We start from the raw sequence: 15,013 nt of genomic DNA, 5'->3' as shown, positions 1-15,013 counted from the left end.
GTCAATCCGTGACACTTATACACTTATTAAGCATTTCCAATCTTATGTGTGTCCAACTAATTGTAAATATTTATTAAAATACTTTTGCATATGTGTGTACTTTCTTACAGGAGATTTTCCTGTCACATTTTCCTGGCTGTTATTTCGAGAAATTAATACCAGTCATTTGTTGTAGTACATCCTCGAGTCTAACTCTTCCATCGTGGAATATCAGTGTGCGGATTTCCTTGTTGATCAAAACACTTTTTCCTTATTTTTCCATTTACTGTGAATCTAATGGAAATATACAGTATTACTATGATTTTAATTACCTCATTAATGAACAGTCATCGTATTTATGTCTACATGAAATGTGTAGAGTACATACATGCAATTAAACATATATTCTAATACGTTTATAGAAATCCATACATGCATACGTAGACACAATGATCTGATTTGGTTTAAGCAGTACCGTTAAAAGATGTCGAAGAGATCATACTTGGAAAGCCGCCAGCGTGTTTCAGCCGCGTGGGCTATTGCTGATTTATGTCTCATATGGTCAATGTCTCATTCCAAAGTAGACACTCAGGGCTTTAAGGATCTATAGTTTTTCAAAGTAAATGTTGATATCAAACCCATTTCTCTCTGAGATGCTCTTGTCCTTGTTTATAGGCATCTAAAATGTGTGTGTGAGGTTATCAACAGAGGAAAAAAGACTCACGTCTAAAACACACTGAAAGCCAACAGAGTCAGAACATCGTTTATTTGTTTATACTGAGTGAAAAGTCGAACTCCATTCCACCAGTGTAAATGAACACCAGTGTACAAAAGGTTAAAAGCACTGCAGAGCTGAGGATACCAGGATTCGGCCATTTTACAGTACATTAGAGACACCAAACTTATCCAGAAATCCAGAAAACTTATCCGCTGCAATGGCGAAACCAAGTCGGGTCAGAGATTTACGTTGATTTTATTGTTTGTGGGTGTTTGTGTGAGATTATACTCTTCAATGCCTTTGAAAAGATGGAGTTCAGGCAGAAAAAAAATAACAGAAAAGTGGCCGTGACACAAGCATGTAATCAAGCCTGCCTTTGTGCTGCTAAGGACAATGATACAGAGAGAGCTGAAGCGTGACGGAGGAGATCTTTATAGTCTATTAAACACACAGTATCGCGTGGTTGTTAAACTATGCCTAAGATGTTGCGTCTCAATAAATATACATATGTTCTAGCAAAAGAATGATGGATCTGAAGGTCCCTGGGCTCTCACTTCATCCATAATGATGTCTTCTTTATACCCAAGTAGCGTCATTGATGAATATACCACAGGAAATAAAGCGAAAATAAAATTAGCAGCAAATTGTCAAGCTCTGCATCCTTGAGTAGGGATATATATATATAAATAAATCATGTACTCACTTGATTAGGAAAAAGATGTAGAATATAAAATGTACCAAATCAGGAGGAAAAAAACGAAAAATTGGCACGGTGTGTGTGTGTGTGTGTGTGTGTGTGTGTGTGTGTGTGTGTGTGTGTGTGTGTGTGTGTGTGTGTGTGTGTGTGTGCGCAATGACCTGGCATCCCATCCAGGGTGTATTGCTGACTTGTGCACAATGTTTCTCAGAATATGTTTCCAGAATCATCTAGAGACCCTGACCAGGATAAAGAGGTTAGTAAAGATGAATGAATAAAAAAATAGCACAAAGACTTGGCAGTGTTCCAAATTTCTTTAAAAAAATTAATAAAATTGTTATTATAAATTTTGCATTGTGTGAATCCATACAACCAAACATGAAATTCTCAAGAGGATTTGGATAATGATTACAGTGCCAGTGGATGACTCGTCTTTTGCAAAGGTTTCCACATTATGCTCTCTCTCTCTCTCTCTCTACCGCTTTATCCGAACTTCTCGGGTCACGGGGAGCCTGTGCCTATCACAGGCGTCATCGGGCATCGAGGCAGGATACATGGATGGAGTGCCAACCCATCGCAGGGCACACACACACACACTCTCATTCACACACACACACACACACACACACACACACACACACTACAAACAACACTACAAATTTTCCAGAGATGCCAATCAACCTACCATGCATGTCTTTGGACCGGGGGAGGAAACCCCCGAGGCACGGGGAGAACATGCAAACTACACAAACACAAGGCGGAGGCGGGAATCGAACCCCCGACCCTGGAGGTGTGAGACGAACGTGCTAACCGCTAAGCCACCGTGCCCCCTCCACATAATGCTAATTAGCACAAAAAAAGTATTGGCTGATCAAGATTTCACTTTTGAATTGCTCCATGGAGTTTTCAATTTCTATTTCACCGTCTGTTCGTTCACCATTAGACCTTGTGTATTTGTTGGTGGCACTGCTAAGCTGTCACTGTTGGGCCCTTGAGCGAGGCCCTTAACCCTCTCTGCTCCATGGGTGCTGTATTATAGCTAACCATGTGTTCTGACCCCAGCCTCCAAAGTTGGGATATGTGAAGAAAGAATTTTACTGAGCTGTAATGTAGATGTGACAAGCAAATGCTTCTTATTATTTAACCCTTACTTAACAATTTATCTTAGATTTGTATGAATAATAATAATAATAATAATAATAATAATAGTAATAATAATAATAATAATAATAATAATAATAATAATAATAATAATAATAATAATAATAATGATTCATTCATGTAGCACATTTCAAATCACTTACATAAAAGCAGGCATGCCTCTACTTGCTTTGTGAACTAGTGGTACTGTATGACCAGTAACACACATCTAAGTGAGTCAACAGTCCAAATTGGGTTTTGTTTCAAAATTTTCATTCACAAAACTTTTTTTCCTGTTGACTTCACGGTTCACAAGTTCACCCCTGTGACGGAATGAGTGGAGCCAGACCCGTTCGCAGGATAGCTTCAAATGAAAGGGGTTTAATACATAAGGAGACAAACATATCCACAATACACGGGGAACTAACGAGACTAATTACAACACGTAACTACATTAATGAATCCGCGCTGCCATCGGCAACGCGGCTCACATATATACACAAACGGACAATGACACACAATGGGGAACGGGTGTGATGACCGGGAGGAGCAGACAAAGGCGGGGCAATCACGTGACAAAAACAAACACAAACGACACATGGCCATACGTCTGACAGATCCGCGCTGATCCCTGACAGTTCTAGGTTAAATTCGCTTTGGGATATTTTGTTTGCTTGAGTAGCAATATCACAAAAGTCCTAATGAAATCAAGATGTAATGGGAAATTACACCAAACCCAAAGTTCTAATGTGTACCAAAGAAGATTTAAAGTCAAAAAGAATTCGTTATCATTTGCTTAGCTCTTCGAAAGCCATAAGCCGAATATTACAGTACATTGGCATCCAAGTGAAATCCGATTGTGGATAAACACCTGAGTTGTTGATTGAACATATGGTGATTATTAAAGAGATTCTTCTTATCTAAAGATTAGTAAGCTTTTTGCTGTTTTTTAGCTCTCTCTCTCTATATATATATATAAAGTCTGGGAAGAATGTCTTCTTTTCTCTGAGTCATACCTGACCCCGGGTAAACTGTCGCAGAGTAGAGATTATTTTTGTCTGCTCATCAAACCTGTATGTTTGAATCATACGCATCGTGACACAATAATAACTGTTGCTAATAAATAAGTATTTAAACGTCTTATTCATTAGAATCGATTTATCCAAGGATGCTGTACATAGATAACTTTTATCCGTAATTAATTTAGACTACTTATTGTGGGTTTTATCGTGTGTACTGTATAATCACTGGAGCTACAGTAGAGGCGAGACAAGTCAGACCTAAAACTAGCAGAGGAAACGAATTGCTGCCTGTCTGTGGCATCAGATAGGAACCAAATGAGTATAATGACAGTAAAGCTGGTCATTTGTGAGTAGTATTTAATGCTACGCTGTGTAAAAGGCAGCGTTTATTTCCAACAGGATTATGCGTAAGAGGTCAGGAAGATCTTAGTAATGTTTTGGCATTAAGGAATACAATATCATTTTACAATAACAGTCTGTGAATAATCCTGCACTAATACCTGAATTAAATCTAATCCTTACTTAAATATAAACTAATGATGAGGCAAGGCATGCAATAAACACAAACTGATGAACATGAGTCTGATGAACTTGTGTGTAAATAATGAGTTAATATGGTGATTAACACATTGGAGTAAAATACATCATACATATTCTATCTAAGATTAAAGCATCAGAAAATGATCTTACAGAACTCTGGATTTAAATAAATAGACTAATTAAGACTAAATAGGTAATGTATCTGTATTAATTTGACCCTTTATGTGTAAAAGAGCAGACCTTTGGGTCCTAGTGCCCCATTATTCACCCAGAGCATGTACATGGTCCAATACTGTAGTGTGGAAGAGTGGTGATGAAGGTAATCCAGCGGCACCCAATCATCTTGGTGTACGCAGCTGCATATGACATATTAGATAGATAGATAGATAGATAGATAGATAGATAGATAGATAGATAGATAGATAGATAGATAGATAGATAGATAGATAGATAGATAGATAGATAGATAGATAGAAAGATGTTAGTGAGTAAAGAGTGACAAAAAAGGCAAAAACAAGTGAAGAGAAAAGCGATGAAAAAAATTAAGCAAAATGAATGAAAAGAAAACAGAAATTGTGTCAATTAAGTTCAGTTCAGTTAAGAGAATTTCAGTTAAGTTCCATTTAAGTGTAAAGTAGCATTAAGAGCGTACAGTAGCGGGTAAGTGAACGAAAGTGAAAGCGTAATTCCTCCTAACTCCTCCGCCTGTTTACTCCTACCTCAACCTCCGTGCGCATCTTCCGTAAAGTAAAACCTGTTTATTTTTTTAACCTTCTCTTTTATTACTGTATGTTTTTATACAATATTTGTCATTTATATATACAGGTACTGAACATTTTTCATATTCAAAACACATATTTCATAAACAAAACAACTGGAGTGAAATTTTGCGAGCTGGAACGGATTAATGGGATTTCAATTAATTTAAACAGGGAAAATTGCTTTGAGATACGAGCAAACTGAGATACGAGCAAGGTCACGGAAAGAATTAAACTCGTATCGCGAGGTATTACTTGTACTTTATTGATCCCAGATTAAATTTACGATTACTCAAATTACTGAATATAAACAATGTATGTACCGTTATTGTCAAGCAGGCCCGGTTCAACGAGGGGGCCAGAGTGGGCCTGGCCCACCCAATCAGAGGCTTGGCCCACCCTGGCCCCACACCACATAACAGACAATCACAAAATTAGTGCGATATTCAATTCACCTCGAGATACGTTATTTTCTAATTTCTGCCCAACCCCCTTTTTCCCCCTCCTAGACAGACAGACTTAGCTCATTCATTCACATTCACGCATCCTTTGAGGTAAACAGACGTGCTTATAAAGCAATAAACGACAGTCACAGTAACTTTATTAGAACTGTTAGTGAACTTGATTAACACACTATATATAGCCTAATAAAATACAACATGTACAGGTTTGTTCTAGTTGATGTAAATAGTTATTTTAAAAGAATTGCCCCATTTATTAAATCTAAAGTTACTTAATTGATACAATATCTGTTACGGGGTCAAAAAAATATTACAAAAGCAAAAAGAGAGAATGTAAAAATAAACACGTTAACCCTTTTTATATATAAACAACAATAACAAACAACCTTAACAATTGTCTTAAATATATGGTATTAAAACTATAGACATGAGAGATTAAAGCATTAAAGAAGCCCCCCAATCCGACCGGCCCACCTGGAATATCACTTGGCCCACCTTTCATCTCATATCTGGAGCCGGGCCTGTTGTCAAGCATTTTTCAGGATTTCTGTAAACTTTCTTCACCAGGTCACTGGAGACAATGTGTTCAATTAGCTGGAGCTGTTGAACAATTGTTTGTTAAGTAAAATAAAGTATTTATTTCATTTTAAAGTCATCACAGTCAAGCTTTGACTATTTGGACTGATTGCAACCAGTTTCAAGTTGTGGTCTTATTTTATGCGTAGCTATAATTTATAAGACGATGCGATTTTGCACCCTTATTAAGGAAAAGTGTTACATTCATTAATTCATTCCGGCTTTTAGCACCAAACAAATCTTGAAAAGACTGAACACCTTGAAAAGATTTTATTGTTTTTAAACTTTTTTGAGACAACAAAAGCAGCAAACCTGAATGAATAGTGACAAAAGCTAGCTTCTAATGATTAGTCATTCATTGTCAGGCTGAGTGGGATGTGGTAGCTCAATGGTTAAGGTGTTGGACTGCTGCTTGAAAGGTCATAGGTTCGAATCCCAGGTGTGTCAATCTGCTACTGCTGGGCCCCTAAGCAAGGCCTTAATGTGCAGGTGTATAAATTGAATAAAAAAAAAATGGAAGTCATTCTGGATAAGGGTAAATTTAGCACTTTTGACTTGGAGATCTAAATTTGTATTTGATGTGTGGAGAACATATGCATTTAGCTTTAGACAACAAAAACAATCCACAATGGTGTCTGCAGCGCACAGAGCTTAATAAAATAAAATAAAATAAAAAAGATCAGTGAAAACTCGTCTCTTTCTGAACTAACGTGTGTCGCATTCTGACTAGTTTCTGGTCTGATGATCTGCCTTCAGCTAAATCTTAGACCTAGAAGTATGTGATTGGATAAACCTGAACAGAGGGAATTCTGGGTCATGTTTACAAAACTAGAATCACTGATACTGTATATAGCCAGCTTGTTATCATATATTTATCTGGGTTCGTGTTCAGAATGCAGTTGATAAATCCTTCACTGAGCAAACCCTTAAAAGTACTTTTAACAAAACAGTTCAGAAGTCTAAGAACCCATCACTTTTCTACGAACCCCTGAGGATCGTTTTTTCCCCCCAATAGCATTCAAGCATACTTTCTTTGGCATTTAAAAAAGGAGATAAATGTCTGTTGATGGGATGTGACAGCATTCTGAAAAAGCAGTTAGTGGAAAGCTGTTAGCAGATCTTAACAATTTATTGACAACAGAGAAAAGAGCCCTAGGGTCTCCCTGACATCACTAATCACAGTGGTTTTGCCCTTTATATGTGGTGTAGGACATCTTGGCCCTCGTACAAGGAGTAGGGCATAATTTCTCTAGGCGGGTGAATACAGTGTCAGAGCGGTTTTCTCACTGAGCTGCTCTTGCAGATGGCTGGCAGATTTCATACAGTGCAGCTTAAACCAAAGCACACAGCCAGAGAACATCAAGTCACGTGGTCTACGAGTAATGAGTTGAATTATGGAAAAATATTATGGAAGTGTCAAAGCTGGGACTTTTGGAGAACATCGTATCCTCAGAGATCCTCAGAGATCCTCAGAAACTGCTCAAGTATGTTCAGTACAGCAGGACAACATATACACTGAACAAGCATTTTATTAGGAGCACTATACTAATACAGGATAGAACCTGTTTTTACTCTCAGAAGAGGCTTAAAATCATGGAAAACAAGGATTCTATAAGATTTGGGAAGGTTCCTTTGAAATGCTGGTCCAAATTTTCCCTGTTTCATAGATCTGATTACTTCGCAGGCCACCAAAGAACACTGCAGTGTTTATGAATCCAGGCTGAGACAACCTTTTCTTTGTGACCTGCTGCAACAATATTAAAATATCAAAGGCTGTGACATTTAAGCGATGATTGATTGCTATTAATTAATCATTAATCATTGCTATTCAAAAAAAGTGAGCCTAGATAAAAATCCAGGTTCATCAGACCAGGCTGCTTTTCACCAGACTTTACCTGTCAGGTTTGGTCATCCTGTGTCCACTGCAGCCACTGCATGGGATTTTCTGCTGTTCACGGATGTACAGACTGGTGGTCATGCACTATTTCTGCTAGCTTGAACTATATAATCTGGCCATTCTCCATTGATGTTTATCATTCATTAAGTCGTTTCCATGCTTGTTTACCGGGTGTTTTCTCTTTGGGTTTATTACATCATTCTGTGTAAACTCTAGAGACTAGTATAACTGCGTAAACTTTAGAGACTAAAGAATAGAAATACTCAAACCAGCCTATCTGACACCAACACTTTTCCAACGAACTGATGGTCAATGGGAACATTACGCCAAGCTCCTGGCTTGCATCTGCCTGAGTTTATACAATGTAGGTATGTGGTAGCCTAGTAGTTAAGGTGTTGGGCTACCAATCGGAAGGTTGTGAGTTCGATCCCAGGTCCACCAAACTGCCACTGTTGGACCCCTGAGCAAAGCCTTTAACCCTCAATTGCTCAGTTCTACAAAAATGAGATAATGTAAGGTGCTCTGGATACAGCCGTCTGCCCAAATGCTGTAAAAGTACTTACGCAGCTAATTAATAGATAATTGCATGAATGAGTAGGTGTTAATGTATACACAATAACTACTATTCCCATCAGATCAAGTATTATATTTTATTACATTTTACAAACAGTTCTCAGTAGTGGGTTTCAGTTAGCATTGAGTTCTCATTGAAACACTTCTCCTGCACATCTTTCAGTTCAAGTAAAGACGCTTTTATAGCCATTTTAACCATATCTGTTGCAGTACACAGTGAGATGAGATGTTTCTCCAGGATCATTCATTCATTTTCTACCACTTCTCGGGTCACGGGGAGCCTGTGCCTATCTCAGGCGTCATCGGGCATCAAGGCAGGATACACCCTGGACGGAGTGCCAACCCATCGCAGGACACACACACACACACACACACACACACACACACACACACACACACACACACACACACACACACACACACACACACACACACACACACACACACTCTCATTCACTCACTCACACAATTTTCCAGAGATGCCAATCAACCTACCATGCATGTCTTTGGACCGGGGGAGGAAACCGGAGTACCCGTAGGAAACCCCGAGGCACGGGGAGAACATGCAAACTCCACACACACAAGGCGGAGGCGGGAATCGAACCCCCGACCACTAAGCCACCGTGCCCCCCCTATCCAGGATCATGAAGCTATATAAAACAATGTCCAAGCTAAAGACGTAATTAAGTTAGCCCTAGCCACGTAAAGTGAATCTGGTGCAAACAGGTTTCTTGGGTGATTACTAAATATCATCAGTTTCGTCTCACTTTGGAGGAACATTGTGAGTGGTTCTGCGAGTCTAAGCATTGCTAACACAGTTTGACTGTGGTGTTATTTAGTAAGTTCATTTTTCCATGCATGAAGATTGAGTAAGAAAGGCACGGAGACGTGCTCGTGTGACGAGGCGTGTTCTCAGCACACGAGTCCCTCAGGCAATGGCACCAACATCTGTTATGCTAAATATATCGTTTGATCTCACAGCAGGTACATTTTCAACAACATCTTCCTTTTGTGTTGCACCAGCGACTCTTTCCTGCAAATCTTCTATGGGCTTCCGAGCACTCAAAAAGGTGATCAAATCCGAATATCAGTACTCTGACAAAAGCTGAAAAGAAAAGTCGATTTGCAGAGAAAAAAAAATGACGACAGATCGTGCACCCAGTGGAGTAACATGCTGGGGAAAAAATATGTTGTCAAACGTATCTAGTCTTTCTTTTTACAACATAGTACCAAAACAAAATCTAAGATTATATCAAATATTTCATTATTAATTAATTAATTAATTAATTAATTATTATTATTATCTTTTTTTTTCAAATTTCAGTTCTTTCTATGCATTTATTTCCACATAGGTACAAAATAATCTGTCAATAGAACACAATCGAATTAAGTTGAAAAGTTAATGAGTAAAAATGTCTAGAAATATGTTTATGAATGGAATATTTGCTTGAGTGTAATCTTATAACAAGAAATACGAGATGGTTTCTATCATATTTAAAATCGTTTAATTGTTTAAGACAAAAATCTATTTATCTTTCTGGAAGAGAAGTACAGTGTTTGTATAAATATTACATTAATATATATTCGGATGTTAAGATATTCAATATATTCAAATACTAATAGAAACATTGTCTAAAACTTTGACATTTTTTTATATTCTACATTTAACCGTTTTCTATTTGATTATATTTTATTATTTTATTATATTTTATATTATATTTTATTTTTATAAAACAGTCGTATTGAACGACATTCACAACATTTCACACCATGTATAATTGTGAATGTGACCATTCATTCATTTATTTATTTTCTACCGCTTATCCGAACTTCTTGGGTTCTTCTACGGGGAGCCTGTCATCGGGCATCGAGGCAGGATACACCCTGGACGGAGTGCCAACCCATCACAGGGCACACACACACACTCTCATTCACTCACACACTACGGACAATTTTCCAGAGATGCCAATCAACCTACCATGCATGTCTTTGGACAGGGGGAGGAAACCTGGAGTACCCGGAGGAAACCCCCGAGGCACGGGGAGAACATGCAAACTCCACACACACAAGGCGGAGGCGGGAATCGAACCCCCAACCCTGGAGGTGTGAGGCGAACGTGCTAACCACTAAGCCACCGTGCCCCTTGAATGTGACCAATAAAATTTAAATTTGAGTAGAATTTGAATTTACAAGAATTTACAAACAGACCTAAAATAACCTTGAGCATAAAATGTTATTATTGGTGTGTATATATACACACACCAATCTCTCTCCATTTCCTCTTCCTCTGTCCAAATATTTCCATACCCAAAATAGCTTAAGGTGAATAATTTAAAACCCTGTTAGTGCTTCAAGCTTCGACAGTGTATACAGTGCAGAGTTTTACACTTGAATAAAGGCCCAGAATAGAATAAAAAGAATCCGGAAAACTTATCGAGCCTGCTACGCGTCTTCGTCACAGTCTGTCCGTAAGAGACGTAAAAATTTTTCCTCCAGGAACAAAGAACGTCTCCGCCACCTGCTAAGCAATCCCTGTGGAGATCGAATATATGTTATAAGATGTGAAAATCCCAGCTGGGGATAAGCTCCTGCACGACTTGGTGTGTGACTACTGAAGTGCTTGTTCTGCTTCGTATCTCTTTAAGACGGATGCGGCTCAAGACCAGAGAAATGCCAGTTTCAGTGGTAATGATGTGCCTCGGTGCTATCTAGCAACCATGGAAGTGGATAAAAAAAAAAAAAGTTTGACTTCTTTTTTGAAGATCAGATAGTTTAGGGAAGAAGAGACAAAGATCAGAGAAGGAGAGAGAGAGAGAGAGAGAGAGAGAGAGAGAGAGAGAGAGAGAGAGAGAGAGAGAGAGAGAGAGAGAGAGAGAGAGAGAGAGAGAGAGAGAGAGAGAGAGAAAGAGAGAGTGATGCTAGCTAAAGTTGACCAAGCTCCACTTCATCTGCTCTGCAATCTGACAGGCCAGATGTGATATGAGAAAGCCTGTCATGAAACACCTTCCATCCCTTCAAGTCAGCGTCAGTCATTTTTCGCTACAGATCCTCATTAATCGGGCGGATGTCAAAAAAAAAAAACTTGTTCCTTTTTGCAAGACTGCTAATAAGACGCCGTCTCGATGGCCGTTAGTGAGAAAACTCTCTATTTTCACTTACAGTGCAGGTATCTGATTTCTATAAGATCCTTGCCTCCCAGTAGAACCGTTTGTATTAAGCTGGAGTTATTTATGATACGAGGCTTGCTTTATGCGTAGCTATAATTCATAAGACGATGCGATTTTGCACCCTTATTAGGAAACGTGTTACGTTAATTAATTCATTCAGGCTTTTAGCACCAAACAAATCTGCAGAGAGAGAATTCACAGAGGAGAGTTTTCATTTCAGCACATACATAATGGCACTGACCTATTAGCATGCTGACAGTTTCCAAATGAGCGCAAACAATTATTTTTAAAACCCAGCACCGAACAGGCCTCCATGAATCAATTTGTTCTTTAATGAAGCTTGGTTAGCGTGTCAGGCTAATCTGCTTAGGAGGAGGTTAATGGACACATCCAATCTTGATTAAACTCCCGCCTCAGTCAGCATAACACCGTGTGTTAATTAACCGCCCCGAAAACAAAAGTACGTCAGTTTTCAGGGATTTCAAACACTGTGTGCTTGGGTGAGGGAAAAGGGGATGGTGCAGGTAGCTTGGCTGGAGAGCTGTCATTATGCTGCCAGCGGTCACGCAGCCACCTCTGTAGGTGTAGACGAGGGAAGCCGAAGATCTCAGCAAATTGAGAGCGTAAGCCAGCTGCTCAGCGTGAGCCTCAGTTCTGAAACTAAACCTGTCATTTCAGTCTCCACTGAACTGCCAAAGTTACTCGGCTGCGCAGTTCTGCAATTTAAAGCGCCGAGCGTTCAAGGTCCGCAGGACGCAATTTTGGTGTCATCAAGCCAGCACGAATCAATCCAGCCCAAGTCCAGTGCAAAGCCTTCTGCCCAAAACAATTATTGCACAGTAAATCTGGGATTTAAATTAAGACACTTCATCATTCTGGAGGCTTAACAGTACTTTAAACATTCACCTTCTGCAGCAGGATCAAATGAACTAGCCGGTCTAATACAGGACAAAATCCAAAAGTAGCTGCTGCTTCGTGTGTCCTCCTTTGGCTCTATTTCTAGCATAGCTAATTGGCAAGAAAGGAAACATGCAGATGAGCTTTTAGATACCTGTGTTTTTTTTTATTCGCTCCCAAACGAACACTTTTCAATCTGTTGTTTGGGCTGTGCGTCGTGAGCTAGGAATCACTTTGACGCTGACGCGTGGGCGGTTTGTGCCTCTGTTTGCTCTCATCAAGCTTTTGCCGTCTCATACAGTGTTCTGGAGCTTTTCTGTTTCATGGCTCAGGATGGAGAACGGGAAGCAGGGGATGGTGGAGTTAGTGGGTGGATGCTTTGGGGGGAAAATGAAGTGAAAGGGAAGGAGGGGGGTAGGCTGATGGGGGTGGGATGCTGGCAGGTTGTATACAGACAGCTGCAAACTAGCAGGCATCCTGATGGGAAGGGGCTTGAAATCATCCCAGCACAGAGGAGATACCACTGAGCTGGAGCTGGAGTGGAACTTAAAACTGTCCTCCTCCTCCTCCTCCTCCTCCTCCTCCTCCTTCTCCTTCTCTCTCTGTCTCTCTCCTCCTTTCTACCTCCCTACCCGCAGGCATTACAGAATAACATGCATAATAAGTGTACATTCACGTTCCAGATCAAAGATAGCATGCAATGGAGATGCATTTATTGCTCCTGTGCTTTGTTGCTTGGATCACATCATATGCCCAAACCACCCACTCACACGAGCAACCACCCACACACACACAACCACCAACACACACATCTGAATATCTAAGGACAACTAAAGATATTATGCTACCCAGAGCACAATAACATAATGTTAATGCAGGGCATCGAACCTCCTCAAATATTTCCCGTCTCTGCTGTTTAGCTGCAGTTTGCCAACAAAGTGTCCTCTGTGTCTCGTCTCATGCTAAAACACAGTTAAGATTTGTTTGCTGTATACAGTAAATGAAGGCAGGATGTTTGACGGATGTCTGTCAGATGCTTTGGCAGATCTTCTGCCAGTCAGCCAGGCGAAATGAATGCTTTATTTCACCGTAGCATGATTCACATCTTTACAATTGGGTGATCAGAATTCCCCCTGCCTTCTCCCTTCTCTTCTTTCATACACGTCTTTCCTCCTTTTTTGAAGCCCCTGATTTGCCATTGTCCCGTGTACAATAGCACTGAGCACTGACCAGACAGCGGGAGTGATCACAAGCACACCATCGGTCTCTCTATATGCCGTTAGAGTGAAAGGAGACAGCAGGCAGATCGTTGACAAGGCTGACAGAAGGCTCAAAAAGCAGCAGTGCAAGCAGTCAGCGTTACACACTCAATCAAACCCCAACCTTTACTTGTTCTCGGGGCGGCTCACGTTCCCTCGGCTTACAGTTACGTACTTAAAAATGAATGCGCTGTGAGGCTGTAGCACAAAAGGAACCATGCGAGCATTTGAGGTACATTCAATACTTGATGCTTGATGGAGAGAGAAACAACAGACGCAAACTCGGCCCATGTGCACTTAGCCGGGTTAAATTATGCATGTTTTGCTGTGAAAATAACTACCTTGCTTTTGCCCCTAGTAAGTGTATGAGTAAGAGTATCGGTCTGAGGTCGAGTAACATCGTCTCACAAGTGCACATTTGTACGAATTTGCTCTTGGCATCTTGTATAGAAAGATCAGAGTGAACCATTACAATTATGCAGTTGCGTTCAATTCGATTTTATTTCTATAGCATAATATAGTTTATATAATATATTTAGTCCAATTGATTTATTAATATTTATTAATAAATAAATATCATTTATTTAATAATAGACACTCTCGAAAAGAGGCTTTACAGGAATAATAAAAAAACTAATAAAAATGATGTTCGAAATGTAAGAATATATGTTTATCCCTAGGGGACACGGTGGCTCAGCGATTAGCACGCTTGTCTCACACCTCCAGGGTTGGGGGTTCGATTCCCACCTCCGCCTTGTGTGTGTGGAGTTTGCATGTTCTCCCCGTGCCTCGGGGGTTTCCTCCGGGTACTCCGGTTTCCTCCCCCGGTCCAAAGACATGCATGGTAGGTTGATTGGCATCTCTGGAAAATTGTCCGTAGTGTGTGAGTGTGTGAGTGAATGAGAGTGTGTGTGTGCCCTGCGATGGGTTGGCACTCCGTCCAGGGTGTATCCTGCCTCGATGCCCGATGACGCCTGAGATAGGCACAGGCTCCCCGTTACCCGAGAAGTTCGGATAAGCGGTAGAAAATGAATGAATGAATGAATGTTTATCCCTTAACCCTTGTATGTTGTTCATAAACATCAATAGTTTTAAAAACTTTGCTTCCTTGTCATTTTGTTGATTTTTTTCCCACTCATAACTTGATTAAATTTGCTTTTCTTTTTTTTAAATTACATTTTATTAAAAAAAACAACAAAAAAATGAGTCGCACTTTAATTAAAAGATGTGATGTAATAAAGGTAAAAGGGCAAATATCAACCATATATGCTGTTTACATTGCTTGTAATTGGGATGAAGGAAGTAAACATCTGTAGAGTATTTTAACAT

The sequence above is a fragment of the Tachysurus fulvidraco genome, chromosome 24, assembly GCF_022655615.1.
Source record: "Tachysurus fulvidraco isolate hzauxx_2018 chromosome 24, HZAU_PFXX_2.0, whole genome shotgun sequence".
Classification (NCBI taxonomy): Eukaryota; Metazoa; Chordata; class Actinopteri; order Siluriformes; family Bagridae; genus Tachysurus; species Tachysurus fulvidraco.
Note: the sequence above shows the minus strand (reverse complement) of the source record.